General features: G+C 37.8%; 1 long non-coding RNA gene across 2 annotated transcripts; it reads right to left on the bottom strand.

Moving 5' to 3' along the window:
* Window positions 1–27,513, bottom strand: LOC115337500. 2 transcript variants are annotated; one of them, XR_003922164.1, is made up of 5 exons: window positions 27,442–27,513; window positions 24,319–24,529; window positions 21,028–21,146; window positions 17,049–17,117; window positions 1–904 (listed from the first exon to the last, which is right to left on the bottom strand). It is a non-coding gene; the product is annotated as an uncharacterized LOC115337500 (long non-coding RNA). The 2 variants fall into 2 exon arrangements; XR_003922165.1 differs by lacking the exon at window positions 1–904 and adding an exon at window positions 15,302–15,358.

The following is a 27,513-nucleotide window of genomic DNA, read 5'->3' as shown; positions in this document are numbered from 1 at the left end:
TGAGTTTCAAGGAAGAGGATTTTATTGTAGGTTTTCTGGACATAAAACAGCTAATCAAGCAGAAAATGTGTTTATTAGTTTATAAAATGGTAAGTTTCACTGTAAGACATATAAGAAGAGAGACTTATTAAGTGATATTATTCTCATGATTGTACTGCTATATTATCTTTACGTTGTCAGGCAATCGGTAGAAATTTGTTCTGCTTCAGGCAATCCTTACCCTTGCTATACAACTGCTGTTACGTACGTTTTTCTCATTATGATAAGTACTTTGATCTCTCAGCAAATGTTCAGCATCTTATAAACTGTAACATAAAACCTATATAGAGCAAAGCGATGACTAAAAAGATCATAACAATCACAACTGTGGTTCTCAGATATCCCTAAAATACACAACAGAAAAATAAGGAGGGAGGGAAGAAGAAATGCTTTGACTGTCAGTAGACACTTAAACTCTTTTAAGCATCAGATTATTTTCTCTTTCAGTGATGTCTCTTGGAGATCTGATTTTTACAGTCATCAGAAGCCAGGTTCAAGTGAAATACCTCCCTTGTGATAAAAACGCAGTCTTTACAATTCAGAACTCCTCTTCCAAAGAGCACTAACTACAACGCACACTACTAAGAATATACCTAGCCAAGCACAGGTATGAATGGATAAAGCCTTTACTTCAGTGCCTTTAACATTACATTCTGCAGACAGTTATCAATTTGAAATGCACAGTTTAGTGAGATTTATTGATAGCTGTAGGTCAGCCTTTTCTATTAATACAGTAGATGTGTCTTCTCATATAGAAGAGGCTCACAGTATGGCGAAGACATGGATGTGTGTGGTCCTTTAAATAATTAGAAAGCAGCCCAGTAGCTCCGTCTTTCTTCCAGTATTTCATTCATTCATTTTCTTTCTGAGAAAAGAAAAAAAGCATTATTCCCCATGGCAACGTATGAAAATTAGATTGGCCCAGTTTGAGCAGAAAATCTCAGCATTAAAGCAGTTTTCAAAAAAGTAAAACTTGTGGTAAGGTGGCAATCAGCTCCACTGTCATGCAAAAAAGCTTTGACTATGGAAAAGACAGGATTTCTCCAGGCTTGTAGACTAGCACAGTCTGGGCTTGCTAGAGACATTGTCTCATTTTTCCTTTGGAGGGTTATTCCTTTCCTTCCCCCCCTCCACCTTTCTGACTTTTCCCTCCCTTTTGATGTCTCTCATCATTTCACCATCAGTAGGTAAATCAGAGTCCTTTGCTTCACACAAAGCCTTTCTATGCAAAGAGGCTCAAGGAAGGTCTATAAGCATTGTGAAAAGAAACTTAACAAACACGGGGAGGGAGAAACTGCTGAAAGATAAAGAGGAAGCTAGCAAAAATCTGTGTCTTAAAAGGGAAGGATAAATAACCTTTCAAAAGACAGGAGTGCGTGAGTTTTATCATTTCACCTACAATGCTTCGCACCTGGAGACAGACTGCTGACACAGACTGGCAAAGGCAGAAAATAATCTAACGAGCATAAAAACAAGAAAGAAAATCACTTTCATCAGAAGTTATAATGTTCAAGAGCAACCCCTCTAGCTTTATAAATTGCTGTTTGCAGGGGCACTGTGGTGAATCATTTCGTTTCTAGCAGTAGTTGCACTGTCGCAGCCTCTCTCAAAGGCACTGATGAGAACAAACTGCAAATCCAGCATTTACCACCAAGTGGCCTAGGCTGAAAAACTCAGGCCTGAACTGTCACTTCTGACATGTTTGGAAATGCCATTTTGACTGAGCACCAGCTCTGTGACTGTGGAAGATCTGCCACTTTAAGTATTTCTTTATGCTTTTGCTGCCATAATTACAGAGGATTAAAGAGTGAGAGCAGTGTTCACCACACCAGACTTGACTGCTAAATACCAGACACTTAAAACAAGATCAACATGTTACTTGGGTTAACACAGAAAACTTATCTGGTGACAAACACATTTAGCCCATTGTTCTACACTGACTTCAGCACAATATTCAGCATCTATATCTGAAAACAAACTACAGCTATTTAATTCTGTTGAGGAAAAATAAAATTTGACTTATGAAATTGATTATTTGTACCAGCCTGCTGTATTCTTAAATGTGCTGATTTTCTTATAGAAAGGTTAAGAGTTTTTCAGATTCACTACTTTTATTTTTTAAATTAGTGGGTTTATGGACCATACTAGGAATACAGCTAATACTGAGGATCTTATACATTTAACTAAGGATGAACAGATTAGTTTCAAGGGCAAGCACTGAGCAAAAGAAGATATGTCAACATTTGCAGAATATTACCCAGGCACCTATTTCTCAATGCTACTGGAAAATGCTCAATATTTAATGGCATTGTAATATATTCACTTAATAAATATTTTGTTTTTCAAATCAGAATCAGTGTAATTCCAGTCCATAAATGGAATGCAAATCTATTCTTCCATAAACTGGAGGACAACATAGAGAAAGAAGCATGAAAATAATTTTTACCAGGTTGTCAAAATGGTTTTGCATACAACACTTCATATACTCACTGCAAGGTCTTCCCTCAGTCCAGAATCTGTCTTCATTATCATTATCCTTTTACTGTACGTGCTATTGGTGTTATCTTCATTCTCTGATCTCTCAAAAGACCTGCAGTGACCCTCTGTGATCTCCAGTTTTGGGTTGGTTTGTTCGCTAAACTGTGTTAAAAATGCTCCTAGTTACTATTATTAAAAGTCAACTTTTGCCAGCAGACATGACAACTTCCATCTTTCTAAGAACAGGAAAAGACAACAAAATTTCAAATAACTACTATCTGGCCATAAACTAATGCGTTCATATTGACAACCACTCCCAAATACCTCACGGGGGTAAAGGGATAAATTTTCTTTAATGTTTGGAGAATGCTTTGAAGGCCTTAATAATGGGCATTACACACTCACACAGAGTAGTTATGAAGGATTTTCATCCATTCTAACTACTCTGTCATATAGATCTGTATTTGGTTACATTTAATTTCCAGCCTCTTCTCTGTTAAAAAAAGTGATTAAACTAGGAAGAGGTGAACCAAGTTCTGGGAGCTTTGGGTTTTTTGGAAAATGGAATTACAGGCTTCCTGCAAGCATAGCAAGTAGATATAAAGAATATTTTACAGAGTTAAATTTAACATAAAAAGAGAAAGGAAACATGCTTTATGGAGCAAAAGGAACAAAACTTTCTAGTTATCCAGCGGACTAAGGCAACAAACAACTGGCAGTACAAGTTTCTCACCCAGCCTATACATCTCCATTAGGGACACATCTATGCAGCAATTTACAGACAGACATGAACTTGCTCTGCCTATATCCCGGTCAGCTCAAAGCCAGAAGACATATTACCGCAGAATCCAACCTAAAATATCAGCTTCACCAGAGTGCTTACTAGGTTTGGCCTGCGTCTGTACTAACATGGTTTCTAGCTGGTTTGGAGCACGGGCAAAACGCGTTCATGTCTGCCCGAGAATAACCAGCTCAGTATAACCCAAGATTCAGAAAAGGTACCTCTCATGCTGGAGAACTGCTTATTCCTCTTTGGCACGGCACAGTCAGCTAAATGGTGGATTGGCAATGAACTGACCGTCTTACTTAAAAAAGGCAATAAAGGAGCTGAAAGCAACTGCCTGGTAGCTTGTTAATCTGGTCTGGATCACAACGACTATCACATTATTTTTATTAAAGTAACAGAGCTGCACATCCTTCAATAAATTAAACTACTGCTGTTCCCTCAGATGTCATTCTGCCCGGTCACCGTGCCCAAGCATGGGATTATAGTTAATCACAGAGAGATCATCTATCCCTGCCATCACCTTGTTGAACCTCTCAGCTCTTGGGAGGGAAACTAGAGACCGTAAAGGTGGTATTAGTCAGGGTTCTTGCCAGTAAACACTAAATTTGGGTATATATATGTGATGTGCTTGAAAAAAGAACAGAAGGACCCTGAGGAATGTTTTTCATTAGAAACAAAAATCATATGAAACATAAAACATACACTCAAATAATAGTAAATGTGAGTGCTGTCACTATGCACAAATGTACATATGATACTTAGTACCTTCTAAATTAATCAGACCTGGTCCTGGATCACCTCTCCTTCTGTGTTGCCCAGATGGCAGAAACCCAGTACAGTCAGCCCTATTTCACCCCTTCCCAGCTCACCCAGTGACCACAGAAGATGTGCTGCAGATGGAGCAGAAGTGGCAGGCCCTCCATGCCTTGTGAACCGCAATCCTTGATCAACAGGTCTGCCAATGGGACTTGCAGTGGGGGCTGATTATTTAGCAGGGTGGGAAGTGGCTTAGAGCCCTACTGCTTCTACAGTCCATTGCCATGTTAAAAGCAGTTTGATCTGGCCAGTTGATTTGATCTGTGATTTTTAAGCCCCAGTGTGACACTCTGGAATGACCTCTAGGGGGGAAGAGTTAACCTGTAAAATAGCACTTTGTGAATTAAACCTGGCATAAGTTCACTGTGCTTTCCTTCTAGGGGATTAGATCTTTACTATGCAAATTCTGACTGTAGACAGGCAAATGGATATATTGGTATAAATCACACTTCAACACTTACATTGCTAAGAACAGTAAGAGAATATAATACACCAAGCAGATTTATATTCTGTTGGGTAATCCTCCAGGCTTGCCCTTGCTGAAAAGTCAGACCCGGTTTATGTCAGAAGCAGTCAATAATACAGAAAACTAATACAGGGAATTGAGTGAGTGTCAACTGCTTAATTCATGCAGAGGGGAGGTAGCTTTTCTTTAGTAACCCCTCCTCACTGAGAAGGTGTTGTAATATTTTTGCAGCCGGGGAGTAACAGAAATTTTACATTTGAGAGATACACATTATCTAGCTAAGCAAGCATTATCAAAGCAAAACAAAAACAGTGGCAACAAATTTCTGACAAGGCTGGCTTGTGTATGAAACAAGGTGGTGTCCGTCTCTGAACCTTGAATAGAAACATTATTTTTATCTCCACAAGAAGCCATCATCACTCTTTCACCAAAAGGAAGGTCACACCATCTTTCACAAAAGATTTGCCTGCTCGTAATTACCGCCTGCAGTGTACAGACAAATGCAATCTTTTAAAATGCTAACTGTGTTATACTTGTACCCGAGGGATCCAATGGTACAAATGTAATGTGGCCTAACCAGTTTGTCTTAGCAAGACCTTACAGTGCTGATTTGAAACAGCTGAACTAAATCAACAGTTACCTTGAGCCAGAGGCCTTTGGAGAGCAATTAGAGTCAAAGCTTGGGTTTTGAACCCAATATGCCTTGTCAGTCTCAATGATTTGTGTTTGTTGTACTCAGCCTCATTTCCTGCATGAAATACGAGGCTGTATAAAGAGGAAAAATTCCCAAGATTAAAAAATATTTGACCTCAGTGCATTTGCGAGCATGAAAGTACACATGTCTAAATGACCATTTTGGTTTGTAGTACAAAGTTCTATTGATGTTGGCAGGCTGAGCTTCCCTGTCTCAAAGCCACATGAATGGTTTCAAGTTTCAGCCAAAAAATGTTTTCCACATGCTTTAGTGTGGGCCAATTTACACAGCAGATTTTGTGGAGACTGTGGCCAAGTGCTTCATAAAGGGCTGCCTTCTTTGGGATCAGGGAAACCACAACAGACACATTGCTAATGCAATCTAATTATCTGCTTGAATATTTTTCCAGATGTATCCAATGTCTAAAAATACTGCAATAAAAAAGGTATTATTTGGCTCCTTGGACTGAAACAGTGGCATAAAGAACCTGCTTGTCTACAGGGAAAGTTATAACAATGTAATTCTGCAACTGCCTTTAAATCAGTCAGACAAAACCGAACACCCCGAAGGTAGGTTATTTGATGCCTCATGTTTGGAATTAGCGTCCCAAAGAAAAATCATGAATAAAGGGGTGCTTTTTTGTCAAAAAGTGCATCTCATTCTTACAAGGTAATTTCCTTCATTTGCAGATCACAATTTGGTATTGGGGAGGTTGATCTAATTCATAACAAAGCATCTTTTCACTGAAATGAGATGAAACACAAAGACTCTGGGCAGTGGTATGTGGATAGCTGTGTCATGTATTACTTTTGGTTTTATTGTAAAAGTTCACTACAGGTAGATCACTCAGTACCCCAGTTCCAGACAAAAGTGAAAAACCAAAGCAAGCAGCTTTTTCCCCCACCAAATCTTCCTAGATTGCCCACTTAATGTCAGTGAGAACTGGTTTCCTTCTTCCTGTTAGTGTGCCTAAAAATCACAAATTGGCATAGGTTATTCAAACAGGAACTGACCATTCAATAGATTTTTCTGTATTTCTATGTCTTGATCAAGGAATATAAATAAAATTACAGATGTCACAGTTTCCATCAGGAATAATAGCAGTTTGCATAATTTACAATTCCAGAAACACACACCTATTTGTTCAAATGCTTTTACTGTTGTACTTTACAAAGGGTTTACATTAATGACTTTCATAAAGGAGATCTGCCAATACCCAGATTTCTTAATCCCTACAAGAATACTTTATTTTAGGATATAATGAAAAGCCATGTTTAATTTTTTGTTTTAATATTTTAACTTTTCCTCAATCTACCACCGATTGGGAAAATAGCAAAGATAAAGCAGTAACTTACCATTTCTCTTCTGAGTATTCTCAATCACAACCGCAAAAAACCAGTATGAACAACATCCCTAATTTCCACCAAGAACCGCTAGGATGAGCACTGGTGCCAAGGTAATGTGGCCTTAAACTGGCTGGAGCTGAAGCTGTGGCTGCTGAATCTGAGCATAATGTGAGAAGAATGATGAAAACCACATGGGGGATAATGTCCACGCAGAATCTGCTTCAGTAGTTTTGGCATTTCATGTGGGTCTTGAATTATTTGAGCTATTTCCATGCAAGGTTGTTTGTCAGATGTGATTTACATGAGGCTGCGGTTATGTGTGTACCCTTAAATACAGGCATCAGAGACAGCATTTGCCAGTCTTATGACTTGGCTTATTGGATAAGGAGTGGCAACTGTGGGATAGAGAGATCAGTCCAAAAACATAGCTGCCTAGAGACGTTCCTAGTGGTTTAAATCACTGTTTGTATATTTAAAAAGGAAAACAAACTTCATCATCCTGCCTGCCTTCTCTCACCACATTGACTTGCCACAGCTCAGCATGCTTACTTTTATTTTTATAGAGCAAATTTATGGCTTTGCAAAACAATTCCAAGAATCTGAGAAATAGCGAAATATGGAATCTATACTTTGCACAAATATTTGCTGTACAATGGCATATTAAATAATATAGAAGAAATTTTACTGGTCACGTATAAGCACATTTGAATCCATCACCCTAATCCAAAGCAATTCAGTGTTGTCAAGTTGTTAGTCAGTATTCAAAATATGAATGTTTTAAACAGATTATTTATAGGTTGCAAATATCTTCAGTCAGCAGTGCAGATGAAGAGTAACTGGTTGAGCAAAAAAATAAAATCTGTAACTCCCCCTAACTAAAATGAGGTTTCAGAAGTTCTGCTAGGGACAAACTCCCTTGACAACATATTTTTTAATTAAGTCAGCCATCGTGTACACCCTAGCACTTTTTGGTCCTTTTTCCCACACTAGTACCAACCTACCAAGGCAAACAGATAGGTCTGCAAGTAATATATAGAGGCCTATAGCCAAGCTATAAATGAGGGTGCAATCACACAGATTCAAGTGTCATGTGTATAAAATGTTGAGAAAGATTAATGTATTTCTTGTTTCTTTCTCTCTCGTGTAAGAACAGCATGCTCATTTAACAGTCTTATCATATAAGTAAGAAACTTCTTAAGAAGCAGCTTCCCATGATAAGTTTTAGTAGTAAGGAAAGACTACAAGAAGCATTTAACTGATGAGTATTCCTTGGTAGATAAGAAAACAGGAGCAATGCACAGATTTCGTGAAAAGACTTAACTATCAAGAAAGTGGTAACCACGATAAAAGGTGTCCCAGTCCACTGAGGTCAGGTGAGCCTTCCTAAATATCAGAAAGTATTGATCATATACAATATGAGATGAGCTCCCATCCTTCTAACATTTAGCAGACTATCCAAAAGAACAGTAAGCCAAGTGACCTTGACAAATGCCCACTAAAGAATGTCATCTTTCTTTCACTTTTTAAAGTGATAAAGCAATAAGGAGCTCAAGATTGATATATGCATTTTAAGTAACAACACACTATGCTGTATGTGCCACATTGGTCTAAAGCACTAGCTTTCAGCTATTTTCAAAAGTATGCAGGAGTACATTTTGCAATTATTCTACACTAAGCTTGCAAGTTTCCAGCAAAATACTAAAAATGCTAAAAGCTAAGCTATGTAAAAAAGTTTTCATTGCAGCTAAGCTTGGTTAGAGGTCATTGCCCATAACCGCATGTGAAGGATGCTGTTCCCTAAGATCTGTTTGATAACCACATATAAAAACTTCTCTCTAGACTGCCTCTGTCAAAATCACCCAGATTTTAGAAACACAATTATTTTAAGTGTTTAAGCTAACCCAGACCATACTGATACAATAAGGAGAAGGAGTGATTTCACAGATAGTTATGCCAGCAGGTCCAGTAGTGAGGTTCATGGGGTGTAACCTCTTAACCTTTCAGTCTGTATCTTCTTCTTCATTACATGGCCTCATATCCTTTTTTCTTCCTTTCATCACTTGTTCTTTTGTTCCCAAAAAAACATGCCTGCCAGCCTTTCAAAGACAGTAGAGCTTTGCTGCTGCAAACCATGGGTGAAATGAGGAATTCTCTCTAACTGTTTTATGAGAGACAAAAGGGATGGAAAGAGGAAAGGACAACTGGGAAGTCTGAGGAGGCAACAAGGGCAAGTGGGAGATCAGTCTGCAGAAACAATGGGGTAGCATCTCTATGGAAAGTGTACAGCCCAACTGGGACCTGTGGGTATTACCATAATGTAAACATTACCCTGTTGTTAATAATGTTGACAATAGTGAAATATCAGCTCCTTTTTGGTATGCTCTTTTTTAATCTAATCTTTTTATTGATATTCCTTTCTTGTTTGTTTTTTTCAGGGGAGGAAGTTGTCTCTCAGCTTCTTGTTATCTTTCCCTCCTTTGACCTTTCCCTTTACCAACTCCTTTCTCTCAGACTCTCTTTGCTCTTATGCTTTCACCCATTTCCAGAAATTACACTCTTACTAAAGGCCAGTGGATTTCTACACAATAGCAAGGAGCCAGCAAGCAAGAGCACAGTAGCAAAGGCCACAAGGGAGTGTGCAGAATGCACCATTCTGCCCTTATGTGGTATTATCAGATGAGGAAATACATTTTCCATGCAGCTGATGAAAAATTACTAGCACTTTCTTTGAAGAAAGGAAGATAGGCTATTAAATATTTTGGGGGGACTTAGTTTTTTGCTTTCTCTCTAGACAAATATTTCCATAAATCCAGATGCAAGCTCTGGGCTGTCTGGTTAATTGCAAATTTTAATGAAGCTGAAAAGTTCTCATATAGCACAATACCAGGAAGAGTTATGTCGGTACAACCGGGTATTATATACTGCTGTGGGAAACCATTTACCTTTGTTCCCTTCCACAAAGAGTAACCCGTAAACAACAACTATCATATTCAAGTATGGATTTGGTTTTTAAAATGAATTAAAAAAAAAAAAAAAGGTGCTTTGGGAAATCAAGAAACATAGAGAATAATTCCAAACAAAGTTGCAAAAAATTACATAGGACATGAAGTCAGTGAGTCTGTTAACTTTTCACACTAATTTTCCTGGAGCTGCAAATGTTTCACCTTATGCTGCTATTTTTGTGGGTGCCACTGAACATAATACCTCAGCCCACAAAAGTGCTTGCAAACAAATGGAGAAAACCTAAGAGCAAACATCGTGTTAAATATCCCCATGCTGATATCTTGTAGAATTTCCTTTCAGACAACAGACTGTCAGCCTCTTATTAGAAGAAGATTTGACATGACTCACACAGTTATGGAAAACCTGTCAAAGAGGAAATGAACACTTTAAAGCACAACAAAGAAAGGTAGAACCATCTTCAGACTCTTCAAACTCTGAGGTAGCACTTGCTGACAAAGGCACTCACTTTCCATCTATACACGCATATTTGCAACAAGCACTATAGAGGTATTTGACCTTTGTCAGGCTTTTTTTTTTTCCCCTCCTCCCATTCAAAGAAATCTAGTCAAAGAAAGTAATATATTATGTTTTGCATCACAAGTAATTCATAGTAATAGTGCATAACGATATTTGGAACTCACTTACTCTGGAGAAAGTTACCAAGTTCACAGCATTTACTTGCATCTTAGAAGAGTACATCTGTCATTTTATTCAAGAGCAGGCCTATGGGTAATCACTTAATCAAAACCACTGCTGTGACTGCTACTCATACAGAAAATTACAAAGCAGCAGCAGCTTCAAAGCCAGGATTACAAAGATTAAATAGGAGCTGCTTTTTGCTAAGTGTTGGGTAAGAATAAATTACAGTGTCCTTAAATTTGAAGGAAATTAGAGAGGGAGAATTATTCATTTGGCCTTACCAGTATTTCCTAATTTTCATTTCCTCTCTTCGTACTTACAGTAAATTACAAAATTGAGAATTCATGAAAGACTGCCTAGTGAGAAAGAGAGAGAAAGAAAGTCTAATTTGATACATGGTCATACAAGAAGACACTTCAGCCTAACTTTGCAACTTTTCCTTAAGTAATGATGTTTTGTTTAATGTTGATTTTTTTTTTTTTAATACTAAAAAGACACTCTCCCCATCATTTTTATAGTGCACCATAAGGACTGAAGCTTGAAAAAGTACAATTTTATGTATTTCTTAAAAGATACAGCACTGTACAGAGTATGTAGATACATACTGGCAACTGGGCAGACTGGCCCCCTGATTCATAAACATGCTTATAGGGAAATAAAGAAAATCTGAAAAGAACTGCGAGCAATTTGTTTAATTTCACAGTCTAAGAACTCGGTATAATGTCACATTCATTTTGAAACAGCATACTTTAATACAATTAATACAACATCTATTTACTAAAATTACAGGCCTCATATTGATAGAGACACTTTTATTTATATTATCTCTTGACATCATGTGTATTACCAAGTGATCTTAATCATTATACAGTCAGGCCATTCCACTGACCTCCCAAATACAGTGCCCAAGGTTTAGGAATGCAAAGAAAGGGACAGGATGGGACACTGAGGCAACAGAAAAGCATCATACCTGAGGAGCAGCAGCACAGGGATGGAAGAGGAGGATACTGCTGCACTACAGAGATATTTTTTCAGCCAACCACTTTTCATATTTAGGCTCCTTCTCCCAAAAGTCTGTTGTATCTGGCTACATGTAGCTCCTATTCTAGGGCTCGCTGAAACAGCTGTGACTGCAAAATACATTTCATTACTTTTAATCTTTTATATTAAAGCTAAAACGAGTATATAGCAGAACATCTAGGCTGGGTCTAAACATAAGTTCAAATTTTACCTTTTATGATCACTCCTTCCTTTCCCTACACCTCATTTTTATCATCTTACTGAAATTGTTTAAAGAGACAGATTTAAGAAAACGAAAAATCTATCAAGAAGCAGTGCTAAAGACAAAGTGTGCAACAGAGAATGTTACTAAGGCTTACTTCATCACAAGACACATAGCCAGGTGTACTTTGTTACCAAACATACCATAATGTACATAAGCAGCAGAGAGCCTATGGCAGTTTTGGGAACTAGCAAAAACTAAACTAGCAACAGCACTTTCATGCCTCAACAACTATTCCCATGCTTGAACTTCTATTGATAGTAAAATACTGAGAAAAAAACCCAGACCAATAGTTGTGTAGTCTTAATCCTCCCTATTCTATCAGCTACAATTCCTTAAGGGTAAACCAGTTCCTGTTGCCTAAAATAATCTTGAACCTCATTTCATGTAGAGACTGTACAGTCAGACTGCTCTATGCATTTCAGTAAATCCTAAATTCCTTACAGATCATCCTATGTACCCAATTCTCAGGAACAAATTTCTAGTCTAAGTGGAATGTGGCTTGCATCATGACAATGAAATATTCATTCAGTGTACTTTACTTCAATACCCGCTAATTTCAGAGTAAGGCTCTTGCTTTAAATTCATGATTACATTTTCTTCTAACACACAAGTTCAAGTATGACTAGCTCAGGATTACACTAAAGTAGGAAACCAGTGAATTTGCCTTTATCCTAAAACCCCATAAGGAGGCTTCAACATCAAAAGAAATGCCTAAGTTGATTTGATGCTTGTCATCAACATTTCTCCACAGGATCAAACTAATTTTAAGTGGGTTAAATAATACTGACCTCTAATACTCCTTAATCTTTTTGATTTTCCTCCTACACATTAAGGAGTTTACATATAAAGTAACAGAAATATGCCTGTATGTAAGTCCATTTGTATTCTTAATTTTTAATAGCCAAGGGGAAAAAGAAATGCCATACAATAAGCCACTGGTGATAGGGGTTTTTTTGTTACTGTGGTTGTTTTCAGCACACAAATAATGGGGTTAAAAATAATTTACATCTAGAATTCTCATTTTAAAATGCTTATGAATTTACAGCTATAAAATCTGCACAAACTTGTTTAATATTCAGGTTGTAAGCAACTGCTGCTTTATTGTTCCCTTAGCCCAGCATAAAAGCATCAATTTAGATGATGCTATATTGACATAATGTGAAATAATGCAGTGGTGACCATGGTGCAACACACTTATCAATATTAAGTAGCCAGTCAGGCACGTGAAGAGGTGTTCTTTCTATATACATTACCTATTTTGTGTACTTAACATATTTTGTAATATGTTAAGTATACAAAGATATGCCAAGGTACTATTTACATATCAACCTGATTAACCTTTAATAGCTATGGCATTCGAGATTTCACTTATTTATAACAGTATATCTGGGCTAGCTGGCAAGGGAAGACTTTAAACCTTTGGGCATGTGAAATACTGGCCCCACTTTTAAACATCTGGAAACAGGTCCACTAACAACAGTGCTTGAAGAGGTGTAAACAGGTTCCCTTGCACTCTCCATCATTACAGCAGCAATCTACTCAACTCAGTGCTGCAACACCAACAGCCTTTTAACTTCCAGCATCCCTGAATGGACAACCACTGATGCACCCTAAAAGCTGCCATCCTCCCTTCAATCAAATTTGTTTCTACCATTACAGGAGCCACCAAAGATCATGACACAGCTTAAGCAGCCACCCTCTACTTGTCCCTCTTCCAAACAGCAACAGTTCTGCCCTGGACTATAGCCATTGCTAGGAAAAGGTGAGAGAAGGAGGTGCCACCACTCCCTCACTCTCAGCACTGTCTAAACAGCCATTCCCTGTTACATCTAGGAGGAGGCAGAAAGTTAGATCACACACCACAGAACCTCTCCATTCACTGCAATATACCCCCAAAAGTTTTATCTTCTCTGATACCTGATTTGTAAGGATACTACACTTCCAGAAGGCCAAAGATTCACAAAAGTAGACGCTGTTAGATACAGCTTCGGTAACACTCATGACGCTTTTTTGCCCCAGATTCTGTATACATGAAAGGGAGAAAAATTTTTGCCTCTCCAAAGAATGATTTACCATGTAACAATAAGAAAAAATCTTTAGAGAAGCAGAGTCCTGATCCAAAGTTCAGATGCTCAATTCTTGGTGCACAAATTAAGCTAGCAACACTTTTTGAATAAATTGGATGGAGACCATCCTGTTGCAAGTTCACCAAAAAATTCAGCTGTACCAGTCTTTCACCTTTCCTTGGCAGATACCATGACTTCACTGTTCAGAAGGGTAACTTGTTGTTAACATATAGGGTTAACAATACAACTGCAATTACATTTTGGGGCCCAAGCTGTACAGCTGGTTCATTTCTTTGTCCTGTTCCACTATTCACACTGCCAAAAAGATAGGGGAAATATTAGGATGTTTGAAGAAGGAGTAAAGGAAGACAAGTGTTATGTTGTGAGGCTTAGATGATCTCAATTTATTTGGCTCTGAGAATATGGACTGAGAAGTGTCTTGATCACTGTGTGTAGGAACTCACAAAAAGCAAAGATAATTGGTGATGGGAAGCTTTTTAACCTTGCTGCCTATGGTGTAACAAGAATCAACAGCTGCATAGTGAAGTTAGATAAATCCAATTTTGAAATAATGCATAATTTTCTAACTGTAAGGGGAATTGACAGAGAAACAGCTATGAAAACTATGAAAAGTCAACATGACTTGGAATGTTTTGAGATAAAATTAAATAGCTTCTAAAAAATGCCTTAATTTAGCTCTGGAATAATTTTTGCATTTAGAAAGTATAAATCAGATAACATATAATTGTTGGATTTTATGGCTGTCCAACTGCTTTCCTAACCCAGGAACCAGTGAGTCAAAGAATAAATCTTTCACAGTCTTGTGAAAAACAGTTTTTCTTAAATTGTCCTCATGATATCATGATCATTTTCAATTGTTTAAAATCCTGGATCTCTAATAGTTTCCCAGTGAAAGAACAAACCACATTAGTAAGTTGCTGCACAGCATATATGACCTGGAATAATTTTCCTCACCACCCTATTCAGAATCTTTAGAAATAACCCAGAGTGAAAGCTACTGCCACAACCCTTACTGATCAATACTAAACTATCATTATTATCAAACTTCGAGTGGTCACCCATAGGACCAAAGGCTTACAATAATCTGGGCTGGGGTTTTTTTTTCTCTTCATTTTCCTCAGTCAGGTAACCCTGCAGTCGTAGGAGACATTATGGTAAAGGGGGTGAGCAACATCTGTGAGAGGGTACAAAAGATCCTTTTCTGAGATACTTGAATATCAGTGCTGCTTGTACCACAGAGTCAGCTTTGGGGTCAAAGGGGAATGTTACCCGTGTTACAAAAAATTTGGATGTGTCTCCATTCCTTCGCAACTGGGAGGACGGTCAGTCTCCTGGTATTGCCTGCACCTACCTCACTTCCCTTTGCAGGGATCTCAGGCACAGATGACATGAAGTTGTCTCCTGATCACTGTCAGTGGCATGCAGGAAATGTGAGAAAAAACATGCACTGTGGCCCTTCCACCTTTATGTGACCTGACACACATGGGGAGTCCAAAGCTGGGGCATTGCCTTCTAGGAGGGCTTTTTTGTATAAAGGCACTGACTGACACCCTCCTTGTGAAAAAAGCAACATTGTGCTCTTTCTTAGTCTTTGTGACCCTACAAGCTAGTTCAGAAAGTTATAGATCAAGCCAGCAAGATGGATCCAGTATAAAGCGAACCTGCCACGGAGATGCCACCACACATGTCTTATGAACGTGCTCAGCCACAGTGTAGAGCTGAAGAGAGAAAGCAAAGGTTAAGCCATAAAGAAATACAAAGTCATTGAGAACTCCTGCACCTGATAAGCTCAGCATCATAACTATATTTCTTTTGGCAAATGCTATAGCTATTACCAACATAATTTCATTTCCAAAGTAGCTAGACAAAAATTTTTAGGTCTACCAGCTGATGCTGCTTTTATATAATTATACTTATTATTAATTAAATTAACAGATTTCATAACTGAAATCTGGGCTCCATGAAAACAAAAGTTCAAATCCCAAAGCCAGTTGATGCTTCTGACCAAAAAGAACTTAATTCCACTGACTTTGCATTCTGCTTATTGTCTTTTGAAAAGGAAATTACAGCATGAGGTCTCTCTACAGAGGAATTAAATACCCAAAGCAGCTTTCTCAAAAGCAAATGCTTATGCCCATGTTCTCATTAAACTACTACTAAATTAATTAAACTTCCGTTGAGCTGAACTACTCTCTAGTCTGACTTTGAAAAGAGTTTACAATGAGCCCTAAAATGCTGTATGTTACTTCTAATCATTGATAAATAACCTATTGATAAATATCAGTTGTGCTCCTCCTACATTGCAGTGACAGATGGGTAATGGCTATATTAGTTTTCAAGGTTGCAATGAAAAATAAATACAAATATACGCTTGTGGTAAAATCAGCAAAACTGATTTCAAGAAGCAAACCATTCAATTTCGTATTATGTTTTCTAATACAAGGATGAATTTATTGTCATTTTGGTACAAGCATGAAGAATCCATTCTGGTCCTTCATGTAACTCCTCTCCATTAAATGCTCATGTCCTTCATGCCCTTCATGGGTAATCATTTTTTGCACAAAGCTCTGACAGGCTCAGAAACTTTCTCCACAAGTCGCCCAAGTGGTTTGGTGCCTTTGTCAGCAACCTGTAAAACTGTAAACCCTTAAGGTAATCTATCTATCTGATATTTCAGTGTTCAGATACTCCAATAAAGTTGCATTGTTAGTATCTTATATTCACAGGAGAGAAGGAAAATATGAACAAGCTTTCTGGACTAAACTAAGTGACACTAAATTCACTTTGTGAAAATTCTGCTTTCTTAATATGACCTTGGTAAGACACACTGCGTTCAGAACACTCTAGCCATGGTGTCCTGGTTTGCCCAGTGGTAGAATCTATACATAATAGAAGAGGAAAATAGTTTACAACCAACTCTGCACCATGTCCCCATTTCCTTCCTACCTGAAGGCTTACTTCACAGCAGCATCAAAGGAATAGGCTCAGGCTTTCTCACTCTAAAGCTGCTAACTATAACTTTCACTAAAACGTACCAGTGAAGTGCAATGATCCGTCTTGGCCCATACCATCACTGCTCTCATGCAAAAGCATATACAAAAACAAATATAGAGTGAACAGAACTTACAATGTGAACAAACAATACTGCATAAGTTTTTCATCAGAGTCTGCATTAAGCCCATGGCAATGCACTGCCTAATTTGTTTGGCTTCAGATGCTGTCTTATTCTACCAAACTGAATACCATAATCAGATAGTTTATTTAAAATAGTGAAAGCGCATACGTTCAGAGGAGGAATTGATTCACTTTGCATTCTTCTGAAGGAAATTTTCCATGTACCAGATAGAAACTTTCAAAATAATCAGAATACGGTATGTAACAGAGAGATCTGCTGATGTTATTACTTACTTTGTGAGAGAACACTATCACCATGATGTATCCCATGTGTGTCAGGTAACATAGTCCAGCTTTTGGTGACTGTAAAAATGGAACAGTTTTATTCAGCAATGCTGCTTTAAAAAATTCCATAGGCACAAATTCTACATTCATCTGGCACCCAACCAAACGTGTAATGTGCTGTTTATTGCAGGAAACACAGATCTTCACTACTGCCTATCAACCCACAAGCAATTTATGTAGCGCCTGTCATATCATTATTTTGCCCCAAACCACACTGACAGGTCTCCTCATGACAAAGCAATAAGCCTACAATGCTTAATAGGAACATAAGGTGTAGGAAGGCTGTCATGTCTGTTTACTATTTCAACATGACAGTTACAGACTCTTTTTTGAACCAGGTCACATATCAGATTCCCCGTTCTTAAACTTTTTTCTCATTCTGTCAGATGTTTACATAGTTTCAGAAAAACAGATTACATTTCTGCCTGTTTTTTCAGTGGGCATTGCTGACTGGACTTTGAAAAAAAAAAAAAGTACATACAGGGAGTATTTTAGCTTCTTCCCTCATTCCTCAAGCTCAGCAGTGTAGAAGCTTACACACAAACCCGTAACAGGTTTCCCTTGATTATTAATCACCACAAGGTGCAGGATAAGAGCAGGAATATTAGCAATATGATCAAAAATAACAATAAAAAAGTATCCAAAAAGTCCTTGTGGTCAAAGCAGAGACCTGAAACAGAGGTATTCAACCTGCTTCACAATGAGGCAAACTCATTGATGTGAATAACCACATTAAGAAGGCTTCCAGTACCTGAGCCAGGTCAAATATCACAGGGCACAGTACTGCACAGCCACATAGGCTCTCCTGTTCATAACTTGCAGACAAGCGTGTTCATTGTTACACTTTGAATTCTCAGAGCTGCACAACACTTCCTTTCACAGCTCCATCTGACTTCACAGCAAACATGTGGCTAAAGACATAACAACTTTTTGAAACCGTAGCAGGCAGTTAGCCAAACAAACAAGAAAAGAATCAGGAGTTTTGGGTCTTACTGTGACAAACTATAAACATGAAGTTACTTTTAAAAGCACCTCCAATCAGTGCCATTCAGCATAAAGGATTTCCTACTGAGTAATCTGCCAGGCTCTTTTTCATGGCATGTTGAGGCCAGCTGCCAATCATTACTGGACATATGCCTCCCTGCATCTTCAGCAAGCATGTAAGTCAAAAAAAAAAGTGAACAAGTGAACCATTTGTTTATATACAAATAAACAGGGTATTTGCATTTATTTTTCTGGAGAAGGGAAAGCGCATGCCATGTTTGTATATAGTCCAAAAAACCCATATCGACCTCTTAAAGGGGCCCATAAACATGTTCTGAATCACAGGTTTCTGGTTTGAGATATGCAATTACAGGGGAAAGAAGGAAAGTGTCATAGAACATCAAGCATTTTTTTGAAGTCTATTGCTATGTTTCCTTTTCCCCTCCTCTCTGGAGTGAAGGAAAAAGAAACAGTTATCATTAAATTTTCCCTCTTGCAAATTTCCAGTAGTCATTTTTATATGGTACAACTATGGTCATTATTGTTACCCATCCATCTTGCAATTTCAACTAAATCGAGCAATGAAAATTTTATAGTGCATCCCTAATTGTGCACCAGACTGGAACTGTTCATACAAATTCCAAGCAATTATAAGGCTTTCTGGGAAACATTGGCAGCAAACACAGGATTAAATGCCTGTAACAGCAAGCCAGATGGGAAACACAGATAAAGAAAATCTCATGGAACTTGATTCTTTTTCCAAAACTCTGGTATTATTTAAATTAACCTGGGACTCAGATATACAACAGATTCAAAATGAGGTCAGTTAGGTGTAATAACTAGATCGTAGAGTATTCCAAACATTCCCTAAACACACAAACACATGTCAAATCAGCGTTAAACACTATTTAAAAATGAATGTAGATATAACAAGACAACCTTGTGTACTATCTGTAAAGGTAAAATATCATAATTCCATGTCTTAATGTCATAACACCAAAAATATAATATTGTGTTTTTAAACGGATGATACTTTCTGCCTTCAGCATCACTAATGACATGAAATAGGAAGGGTATTAATCCTTTGAATGTAACAGAAAAAGACCTTGCAGCCCTTTCTGACTTCCTAGCACACAGTATTGCTTCATCCTCAAACCACTGCATTCTGCAGACTACCAGACAGGTGAAGCTGTGGTGTGGTGGGTACAACTTGGACCTGGGCTCAGGGAGGGAACTACTTAGCACAGGGTCTTCCATTGTCTTATCTCTCCAGCTTACAGTGTTGGCTAGAAGAAAGGTTGGGGGATGGGGGGGTGGGGCAGGGTGTCTGGGAAAGACCCATTTTTTAAAGGCCTGAATCTAGCAAAATAGTTAATGTCATAGCCTGTCATTTTTCACCATGATTGTTTTTTAGTAATAAACTTTCAAAAGTATTTGAAGGAAAATACATGCTAAAGCAGCATACCTCTATGAGCAGATACCTCCCAGCATGTTAAATTATCAGCCATCATTAACTTCCTGAACTAATTATGTGATACTCCTTATCATCCAGTTCTAGAATTAAACTAATCCCAAACCACAACATTATGTAAATCTAAAAATGGAGGTGGATTCGGTACCTTTCTACATTCTCAGGCCTTCCTGGGAGCACAGAATGGCCACTAGGACAGGGCAATTCCAGGCTGAACTCAGAAACAGCAATATGAATGTCATTTCAACTAATACTGCTTTTAGTATTAGAGCTCCTTTGCCCTGAGCTTTTATGCTGACATGGGACTGTGACAAAGGACTGAGAACAGCATGGGCTTGGTAGCATCTCTCAGCAGCTCCCATTTCAATTAGACAAATCACCAACCAAAGAGATCTTCAGGAATATGTTTTTAGAACTATTACCCATAGCAAACATCAGTAAGTTACCCACTATAAAATTGTCCAAATACTCCTAATTCTTTTTGAGCACAGCTCTTCCTTAATTTTCCCATAGTCATTATATGGGAGGACCTTGATTGCTCTACTTGTTAAGAGAAATGAAAAGTTAAAATATCTTCCGCTGAGCTTCTTCATACTGAGCCTGGAGGAAGCAGAGAATGGCTATCATTTAAAAAACCCCAAACATTATATTTACAGAATCACAGAATGACTGAGGTTGGAAGGGACTTTTTGAGATTATACTCCAGAGTTCATTAATGAAGATGTTAAACAGTAATGACTTCAGTATCATTCCCTGAGATAAACCACTGATGACTGGCCTCCAGTTGGACTTTTTGCCTCTGATCACAACCCTCTCAGTCTAGCCACTGAGCCAGTTTTCAATCTACCTGCCTGTCCATTTATCTAACCTGTACCTTGTTAGCTTGTCTACAAAGGTGTTATGGAAGACACTGTCAAAGGCCTTACTAAAGTCAAGGGAAACAACATCAACTTTTTTCTCCTCATCCACCAAGCTAGTCACCTCATTATAGAAGGCTATCAGATTTCTTAAGCATGACTTCCCTTCATAAATATATGCTGACTACTTCCAATCACTTTTTTGTCCTTCGTGTGTTTGGAAATGTTTTCCAAGAGTATATTCTCTATCACCTTCCCAGGTATTAAGGGGATGTCAAGTGGCCTGTACTTCTCCAGATCTTCCTTTTTTAAGATAGGAGTGACATTTATTCTCTTCTAGGTTTCAGAAACCTCTCCCTATTGCTCTAACCTTTCAAAGATAATCAAGAATGTCCTTGCAATGGCATCAGCCAGCTCCCTCAGTATTCACAGATGCAACCCATCAGACCCCACAGACTTATGTATGTCCAGTTTGTTCAAGAGCTTTCTGGGCTGGTCCACCTCCACTGATGGTATGTCTTCCTTGCTCCACACCTTCCCTTTGGTCTCAGTGGCCTGGGCTTCCTGAAGGACTGTCTTAGCAGTGATGAATGAGACAAAAAAAGGCATTGAGTACCTTGGCTTTTCCTGTGAAATTCTTTGTCAGGTTCCTCACCCCATTCAGCAATGGGCTCATGTTTTCCCTAGTCTTCCTTCGGGAAGCTTGCTTGAAAGCTACTGGTACATCAACAGCAACTGCAAAGAATTAGAATTTTGATTAAGCTCCGAGTTCTGCATACACAATTAAGAAAGTTAAAGTAATCCAAAAGTTAAAGACAAGATTATGCAAAGCTTGATACAAAGAGCTACAATGCTAATTGAAGGCTGTGTCAGAAATCCCAGTAGTGACTATTCAGAAACTTTTGAAAGAAATATACAGATTTGCATCTTTAGAATGTGTCTTCAAGTCATATTCTGGAAAAATAACTGACCATTCATATAATACCAGTGCTGCTGTTGTATTCTCCAGTATTCCTAAAAAGAAAGTTAAATTCTGTCCAATTAGAACCAAACTGTTAAGGAATTCAATGAGGTTGCAGCTGCTAGTTGAGATATGTGAAAATCTCATTATAATACACACTTTATTTGGAGAAATTTCACCTGTTTTCATAAAACTTGACAAACAACTTCTCTTTTTCCGCTGAAGACTTGTGATTTTCCAGCTTTGACTTTCACATCCACCTTTTTTCCTCAGAACAGGCCATGTTTATTTTGCAGGGTGAGATCATTTCCTCAGTTCAATAATATCTTTACAAATCCAATGATGTGATCCAAAAGAACTGAAGTGACATCAGTTTTGTGCTTAAAAAGTGCCTCTTTCATATTCTCCCAACCTAGTGGACTATTTATTTAATCTTGACAGTATCACAATTTTTTTCAATCCTGAGCAAAACAAGAAAGCTAAGAACACTTGCACAGGCTACTCTATTTGGTATCTCTGCATTCTTTGTGGTCCCAATTAACAAACATCTCACCTTGACAGAATATTGCTGCAGCTTTCCTGAATCATCATCAAGGTCTGGGAAAGCATCCTTCAGACAGAAGACCCATTTCATTATCATGTGTAACTTAGTAATTTTAATAAGGCAAATCAATTGGGGGCTCCAGCAAAAACTCAGATGAAAAATGGTTAGTTGTCTTCCTGTTCAGAATTATACATTTGCTATGAAGGGTGACAATCGATTTGCACACACTGAAATTCCAAACTAATTTTTTTTTCAGAACACTTTTTTTCTTTTTGTCTGAAGAAATGTTTTAAAGTTTATTTTTATAGTGCTTTACTGCATTTGTACAGTCAGGCACCTCACTAGTAAAGCATCTGCTTTACCATCACCTTTATCAAATCCAATGTCAAATCTCATTAATGCTGTTGAATCACTTGTATTTTTAAGTACACCTTATTATAAATCATTGTATTCCATGAAAATCTTCAATGACAGTAAAAAAGTCGTTGCTTTTTCTCTTAGTTACTAAACAGAAGTTTTTAAGATTGTGCTTGTCCTCTCTAATCTTCCATGGAAAAAATGAAAGAGAAATAAAACATGGATTTTCACAATCTCTACATCCACTAAATTTCACAATACTCAATCATTTGGCCTAAAAGTCCCTTGAAACAAAGATGATTAATTTTGTGTGTCCTCAGTCACTTGGTTTACAACATCCTTGATGACAAGCAGCCAGGATGGTTTAGGATTCCTTAGCATTCGACAATGTTTGTAGCTCTATGACTGCTGCTGTGGAAAGACATCAGAAAGAAGCAGGTGTCATATGAAAATTCCTGCATTAAGTGATCCAAAGAAGGTAAAACCATAAGCAGTAGCTTAAGTCCTACCCCTGCAATCATGCTTCTTGCCAACATTACATAACCCTTAATTTCAAGAGATTTTTCTCCCTGAGTTAAATTAGTGTCTATTCAACCATATCTATTATCAATGGGGTGTTCCACCCACCCCCAAAATGTCACAAGGCTTCAAGGTTAAACTTCTACTCCAAATGGGTTTCCTTTCCTGCAGATCCTGGAGAACATTTTCAATTGCTGAAGTGCTTTTCTGTTGGCAAGCCTGTCCTGAACATCTTTTTCAGCTATTACTGTTTCTGCTGGCTTTGAAATATAAGATGTTCCATATAACAGCCTGCAGCTATGCCAGAGACTGTTTCTCACTCTCTGATTTGCCATATGATTAGTACTCATTAGCAATGCTTAACTGTTCCAAAGGTGATGCTGTTCCCAACTTCATCTTTGAGATTTACTGCCATCCAGAATCTGTCTGAGCTACATCCTGCACACATATAAGAGCTGATATAAAAATGCCCCACTAATGTGAACATTAACTTTGAGTTCTAATGCTCCTAATGGTCAGGAAACTGGGACAAGGTGTTTTCCTTATCTGCACTTGTACATTTGTAGAACCACAGAATTCGGGGAGATTGCGGGGGTGTCATCCCCAAAGATTCTTGTTTGTAAACTAAACACAGCAAGTAGAAACAGATACTGGACTCATAAGCTCTGGATATATTAAAAGTATGGGATTAATATGGCAAATTTAAAATGATACAGAAACATTGCATATCTCTTTAGAAGGATTAAAACAATAATAAAACACTTCTTAACATTTCAGTGTTTTTACTGTGTCGTGAACATGTTACTGATACAGTACTTTTCTAAAGTACGGGGCAAAGCGCCACTTCACTTTAAGCTGCAGAATGACTTTCAAACAAGCTACAGATAAAGTTGCTGACTTACAAAAGCTTTTATCAGACTTATGATGGATTTTACAGAAGTGGAACTCTATATGACCCATGTGATTTGTTTTCATTTACAAAGGTGGAGAGGCTTTGAATTTAAAAATGGAACTTTTTCTTCTTGTGCCAAATGTAAACAATTTAACATCCATTTCCCATCCAGAGATTTTAACAGTTCAAAAGATTTTATATGAATCTTATCTGTATTATATTTCCTGCTGATTGGCAGTGCCTCATGCTTCAAATTGAAAGCCAAAAATGTGTTGGCTCTGAACAGAGACAGGAAACAAATAACAAAGAAAACTGGGAAATAAACATAATGAGTAGTTATGAAGTGCTGAAAACTATACTTAGTGTTTGAGTTCTTGTTAGTTCTTGAGATTCAAATGCTGCCATATTGATTTATGTCTGGGAAGCCTTGTTTAGAAAAAAAGCATAAACAAAAGCCTTTGAGTATTTTGTCAACAAGAAAACATAGTTTATATTATCTTCAAAGCTCACATCTATTTCTGAGTTGACTGATTCCATACTACTTACTGTGGAGCACTTTGTTATTTCCGGAAGAGGTGCACATTACACACAGTACTTACCGTTCCCAGCGAAAGTGCATGGATCTATTACTCACAGTCAGCCAAATGATTCAGCAAGATCAATGCTCAGATCAGTTGAAGAAACATGTCCTGGGTGTTGTGATGGCTGGAAACAGAACTGATGTGGTCTTCTATGCCAGACAATGCAGACGTTGGAAAACAGACACAATTCATTGCCCCTAAAGAAATTTCTTTGGATTCTTCTTTGAAAGACATGCAATCCCAGGTACCTAAAAAAGGTGATTTCTAGAAAAAAAGAAGAAGAGAGAGAGCAAAGAATAAACACCTAATTTATAAAAAGGACCTAGCAATTACTCCATACATTGCAACCGAGTTTTGTATCATTTGTATAATTTAATAATATCTATCATGACTCAGATATAAAACATGGAAGACAACACAGTATGGCAATACTTCAAGGAAAACCCATAACTTGCTTCTTTTTAATGAGGGACTTAACCAACCATAAAGAATGATTAGACTTTTAAAAGGGCAAGTCTTGCCCTGACAAGCCAACATTGTAAAGTCCTAAACAGGTGGGCAATGCTTACCAGTCTTGTAGCTGGTATGTTCTATGGTGCAGTGAAAGTCAATTCATTCCAATGCTTTCTTTGTATTCTGTATTACTGGGAGGTGTCTTTTCTTGCTGTACAGTTATTTTAAAGATGTATAATCCTTTTTCAAAATTCCAGACATAGGCATTTTCCTGTCTTCTCATTCTTAATATGCAAGTTAAGTGAAGTGGACCAGATACATATTAAATTACTGCTATTATTTCCTCTGTCACACAACAGAGATTCCGAACTTCCAATTAGTCTTTTTTAAGTATACAGTGAAAGAGTAACAAAAGAGTGCTATGAAGTACCACATTCTCTCAGTCTGAAGGGTCACTGTACAAGCACAGTCCTGACCTCACCCACTGTTAGTACAGCATCAAATAACACTGGCCACGGACTCACAAAAATTTCTTTCAGTACTCATGAACAGTACTGCTTCCTGCAACACAGAGGAAACAGACTTTTCTGTCTTCATGACACCCATGCAAACCTAGCTCCTTGTAAATACAGAAGGCTTATCTTCAGTAGCAGTTTACAGGCTTTGGCTCTAATTCAGCAACATCACCACATGATGAATGCTGGACCAAATTCTTAATGGAGATCCAAGGATTACCCACACAACTAAGTCCCATATAGCCAAAAATGGTGTGATTACAAGCTATGAAATGTTACACAGGTTACATTACATTAACTTTTTTTCTTCTTTTTCAGTACTCTATTGCCCTTATCCATTCAAAAAGCTTCACTTTGATTTTAGAGTACCTGCATTTTTTCTCTCTCAGTCCTGTCAATCTAATCCAATAATTACTTTCACAACCGCAGATTACCAGCCATCTTGACTTTGCATCCTGCTAAGTCCAATTGTCCCTTTTGAAATAAATCTATCAGGCTTTGTGCAAGGAGGAAAAGAGGAAGAGTGCTTCTTCAGCTGTAAAAGGGTCCCATACCAATAATCATTGTTTTACTTTCTCCAAATACTGTTGTTTCCTGGACTTGGTCCTTTAGCTAGAGCGAGGCTGAGGCTTGTGGAACTTTCATTCTCCAGGCAGCTAGATTTCAGGCTATTTCTTCGATAACTTAAATTGTAAAAATTCATTTGCAAACACAAACTGCGTGTAAAATGTTAAGGCATCGGTATAAACAGGTTCAAGGACTGTCATTGCCCCGACACAAAAACTGTAGAACTAGTGCAAAGATAGCAACAATACCCTATACCCAGAGAGAGGCAATAGGCAAAAGCCCATGGATGGGAAGGCATGTAGCAGAGGAGGGGTCTCCCCCTTCAAATGGCCTCCTTTCTGCCATGTGCTTTGATACAGGAGAATGAAGGAAGGAATCAGGTGTTTTTCTGGTGGAGAATGATGCCAGTCCTTCATTTACAGCTCTAATACAGTTGGTCTCGCAGTCACACAGAATACTACTAAGGATTGGGAAGGATTAGAGTACCACTAATGATTCAGCCATCCTTGCCAACACAAGCTTTCTTTTTGTAATGTCCTTCAGCCTTCAGCAAGAAAGGAAAATACAACAGCCCAAATACTTACTGGCTGTTAAGTATTGCTACCATATAAAGGTCTTGCCATAACAGTTACACTTAATCCTTTGCTGAACAGTTCTCAAGCAGCTTTCACATGTAAATTATATATATATATCCTACAATTCTAGTTATATCAATGGATAACTTATGACATTATAGAAAAGCATATGATTGGCAAGAACAGGGAAAGAAGTGCAGATAAGCACCCTCTGTAAGGTTCCTTTCTTTTTTTGGCCATACCTTCTGCTCAAATAACCTGAATTTAGTGTGAGTAGTTTGTATGCTTAAATATTTGTACAAGCTATACCACTGTACTCATACCAGGAAACTTGGTGCACCACTACCACCACTACTATCATACTCCTACCTCCAGCAGGGACAATGTTTTTATACTAGAATAGGAGTTCTACAAAGGCACAACTGCACAGGAGTCACCCACTTTCATGCCTATAGAATTGCTTCTACTTTAGGAATATTTCACTTATAAATAAACATATATATTTATTCATTTCAGGTTGAACCAAAACAGTTGTACTCAGCTTTAGGGATATGGTAATATAGTAGTTATTGAAGCAACAGAGTGTTTAATTACATTAGAGGATGCATAAGTTTAGAAATATGCATTAAAAATATATTCAGGATGTCAGTAAGTAATCAACAGTATTTGCTGAAAAACAAAAAGGACACCTCAGTCAATACGGAATTGTTCAACTCATTGAAAATTTCTATACTGTAACAGTTTCTATATTGTTTACTGTGCACTGAGAACAGTGTCCACATAAATATCAGGTCTATTCAATATTTAAATTCCGTAACATATCTTCCATAGAAAAGTATACTGAATAAGCTGTGGAATTTGAGTTTGGTCTCAAGTTTTTCAACATTTTGCTGGATTACACCTGTTAAAGTTTGCAGTCACCACTTATATCTCCAGGTTCTTCTGGAGAATTGTGAATTACAATTCACAACTGACATCTTTGCAGAACAGTGCAGACCTTAGCTCTCTAAGAGGAGAAAAAAGCTGTGTTTTGCAACACAACACTGAAGATCTACACATGTCTTACCTTTTCTCCTGGGAGTCTCAGACCTAGGTGAACTTTTTCCAAACAACACCAACTGCTGCTTAAATTTATGAG

Source organism: Aquila chrysaetos, chromosome Z, assembly GCF_900496995.4.
Source record: "Aquila chrysaetos chrysaetos chromosome Z, bAquChr1.4, whole genome shotgun sequence".
In the NCBI taxonomy this organism is placed as follows: domain Eukaryota; kingdom Metazoa; phylum Chordata; class Aves; order Accipitriformes; family Accipitridae; genus Aquila; species Aquila chrysaetos.
This window is presented reverse-complemented; position numbering and strand designations above follow the sequence as displayed.